The following is a 4193-nucleotide window of genomic DNA, read 5'->3' on the forward strand; positions in this document are numbered from 1 at the left end:
AGTCCTGTCTCGCACTAGCGTCAACCTCAAGTAACTAGCTTCGACTTGTCTGGTTTTGAAGCCTTTATGGCTGGCGCCCGAGACCCCATTGTGACAGCCTGGTTTTTGCCCTCTCTTATTTGTTTGAGTTTTCATTTGACATTTTTTGAAACTTGGAGTTCTTGAGTCTTTTCATTTGGACTTAAACACTTGGGCATCCTTGGCTTTCACCCAAGTGCTTCATTTCTCTCCCAAACCATCATATCACTTTTGATCCACCTCAAAACAATCTTTGGAATAATTTTCTTAAATGAAAAATATTCATTTTCTCTCAAAAACCCTAAGCCAAATCTGTTTGCTCCAAAGCAACCCTAATTTCTATGGCTCGGAAAATTCTGAGATAATTCACAAATATTCTAGAGACCCTAGGGCACCGCCCTGAGCAAAAATATTTCATCACTTTCTGGAATATTTTTGCTACAAAAAATATTTTCTGTTCTGGACAGAAATGGTGGTTTCCACAGCAACTACCATTTTACTTACTCCTTTTGACCTGAACTTTCTTGTTCTTATTTACCTTAGTAACTCTAAGCTAGCCTCCAAAGCACAACTCCAAACACCCGGCCATTTGACCACAGTAACATCACAAAGTTACTGACCAGAAACTTACCTGGTTTGTAAAATCTTCTCTACTACACCTGGATCCAGACCAAACCATGGTAAACTTCAAAACCACCACGAACAACATGCCAGCCAAGATTTTTGGACGAAGGCTGGCCTGAGGAAAGAGTTCGCGCGTTGACCACGCGTGTCCACAATGCCAGGCATGCGTGTCGACGCGCTTTGGGTGCCGCCGAACGCTCTGTTCGCGCGTGCTCGCTTCCCGCGCCTGCCTAACCTTGCCAAACTTCGCCCCCATCCTCGTCTCGACGCCCTTAACTCCTTCCTGGCACTCGCCGACGCCGGAGCTCGCCGCAACGAGCACAGGCAAGGTCCGGCCAGCCCAACAGTGCGGAGCGCACTGTGCTCGTCGTCACCCCCTTGATCCTGTGCTCGTCTCCGCTCGCCCGCAGTGGTCGCGTGACCTCCATCGCCTTCTCCCCCTCTCACTGACGCCACTCGTCGCCAGGCGTCGTGGACAGGTGTCCACCGGCGGAGCCCGAAGCACCCTCGCTGCTCACCTATATATAGAGCCCCTCCCCAACCTCCTCGAGCATCCTCCAGCACTCACACACACTCCACGGTCGAGTAGGAAGCCGTAGCCCGGCCGGGCAGGCCTCGGGCCGCCGTCCCCAAGCTCGAGCTCGCCGCAGATCTCCTCTGGTCGCCGTGGCAGCACCAGCCCCTCCCAGGCCTGGGTGACCCTCCAGGGCCTCCACCTCTCTCCGGTGAGGCCGTCTCGCCCGCTTGGAGCCTCTAGAGTGGCCCCTGCTCGCCGTTTTCTTCAACTCCGGCGACCCCCTAGTTCTGTCGCCGCTCGTGAGCTAGATTTCGACGTCGTCCGACCACCCCTAGCCACGCTACAGGTACGGGCAGGTGCGCCTCGACCTCCTCTTGCCATCCCTCCCTCTCGTTTTGGTCAAAGAGCCCTCGTCACTGGCAAGAGCTCCGGCGAAGCCGCAGCCATCTCTGTTTTTCTCCCCCTCTTCCCCCACCTGACTATCGGGGCCCGCTAGTCAGCCACTCAGTACGCGCGCGAAGCGGTACGAGTGGTGGCGCCCCTCGGCTTTACGCCTTCGACGTCACCCCCCAGTCTTTTTTCTTTTAGTCAACTTCATTTGAATTTACAGAACACTTCAAACAGCTATAACTTTTTAACCATAAGTCCAAATGAATTGATTCTTTTTGCATTATGTTCTTTGAAAGAAAATCTAACAGCTCACCAAAGATGAGATTTTTCTGAGCTGTTTAGAATTTCTGGAGAATTTCAGAAGTGTTCTCGATATTTTCTTTTTGTGTTTGAAATTATTTTCAGAAGGTGAGGCTTGTCTTGAGGATCACCAGGAGGCTTGTGAACCTCATCTGCACTAACGCAAGCCACAACAACATTTTTAGGATGCCATTTCAATATTTGTGATTTTCTCACTTGAATGAAATGGTTAATCCTTGCATTTAAATAATTATGGAGTTATTTGCATTCTGTTAAATGTTGGATAGTTATGTTTGATTTACAAAATAGTTGAAACTAGTTTAGTGGAGAAAGCAAGTTAAGATTTATTTGATATGTTGTTAGAAATAATTTTGTTATGCATGTTAGTAGTTATTTAGCCTCCCTAAAATTGATAAAAAATTGTTAGAAAATATTTTGTTAAATGCTTGTTAAATCATATTACTTGTTTTACAGAATGTTTGAACCTAATTTAGTGATAAAGAAACTAAGGGTTGTTGATAGTGAAATCTTTTTTTATGCATATGGAGAAGTTATCGGAGTTACTTTCTTGCATAAGAAATTAATGAAACCTGTTGCTGAATATTTTGGTTAAGTTGTGTCTCATTTTGATCTAGTAGAGTAATTTGAGTTGTTGACGGTTAAGCTTGGTGTGTATATGGAATACATGGGTCATTTTATCAATATATGATGCATGTGTTGTTTTGCATTTCATGGCATGCTATGACACCGGTCATTTTTATTTGAATTTGAATATAACTCAACTTGAATATACCGTTGACTGGGTCATGGTGCCGCTAAATCGAGTTCTTTCTAGTGCAACCACATTTGCCTTTATGGGAAGGCCTTGATTCGGTCCATTGACACGGCCTCTGGTCGGTGCCTCCATCTAGGGAAGGTTATGTCGTGCTTGCCCTAGCCCGGTAAGCAGACATAATCTTGTGTGCTCATTGATGAGATTAAGGTACCGAGTCCCCGAGTGGGAGTGTCCCCGAGTGGGAGTGTCCCCTAGTGGGAGTTTGACCACGACGGTGGTCGGGGTGTCTTTGGTAGACACGGGGCCACACAGGACCAGCCCGTTGGGGATTTTGGGTCAGTGTGGCCGAGAGAGTGATGTGGCAATGGAGGGGTTTTGTCAGAATGCCGTTGGTCCACTCAAATGGGAGTGCGAGGCCATGGGTTCCGTGTTGTGGGTACAGTGTGCTACCTCAGCAGAGTGTATAATCTATCGATAGCCGCATCCACGGTCACGGACACCTCGTAGTAGGTCCCACCATGAGTCAACGATTAATAAAAATTGCACGCTAAGCTATAAACTATGCATTGTTGACGATGGCAGAAGGCCATCGAGGAGATTGGGATCAGATAATGATTTTGGTGGTGATCGTCGTAAGGATCACGAGTCATTTTGTTAAAGACCATGTTGGTGGTGTGTTTTACCATGTTGGTGGTGGTTGTGATCTGAGGATGATCACGGTTGGTAAGTTGTCCTGAGGGACGTTCGAGCATGATCACAGCATGTTGACATATAGTGTGCTTCATTAATAATTGGTTAAATATCATGATATTGTTTGTCATTATGATTATGCTTGTTGTGAGCTTGCAAGTACATTCAATGTACTGACCTGGTGTGTCATGCCAGATTTCAGGAAAGTCTCATTGGAAAGGAGCGCTGTTCGAGTCTAGATCGTGTCCACATCGGTGTCCCTGTGATATGGAGCTTCCGCTACGACGTTATTCCGCTGCCACATAGTTGTTCGGATCGAGGCCCCTTTATGTTCACTAAATAATGTACATATTGTTCAGCTTCACCGAGTGTGCCGCTTGGCCTCGACCGCTGTTGTGATATGAACCCTGTTCCGCTAGCATCAATAAAGCGGTTGTTTTCTGTACCAATATGTTGTGTGTGGCCAGAAGACATGGTCTCTGGGCTGGCAATGCGAGGTAAACCAGTCGCTCTAAGCCGGGGTGCCACAATGATTGGTATCAGAGCCGCGCTGACTGTAGGCCACGCTAGACTACGACGTGTTAAATAGATGCTAGGCGCGAGTAAATTTGAGTGCCGGTAGCAGTTATAGCTGGTTGTTGCATTCTAGTCATTTGATTATTATTGTTATGCTAACCTGCTAATGGTTGTGAGTGTAGATGGCTCCGGTGCTGTATCCATGCCAGTTGCAGCTGATGTCATACACGTCACCGCACCTTCTCTGCAACGTGTGGCGTCAGCTGTACCCACAAACCAGTCTACCGTGTGTACCGGGAGCGTCTAGCAGACTCAGTGTATGAGTATCACGCAATGGTTACTCTGTGCACCAGTTCCGATTCC

Source organism: Triticum urartu, chromosome 5 (genome assembly GCF_003073215.2).
Source record: "Triticum urartu cultivar G1812 chromosome 5, Tu2.1, whole genome shotgun sequence".
NCBI lineage: Eukaryota > Viridiplantae > Streptophyta > Magnoliopsida > Poales > Poaceae > Triticum > Triticum urartu.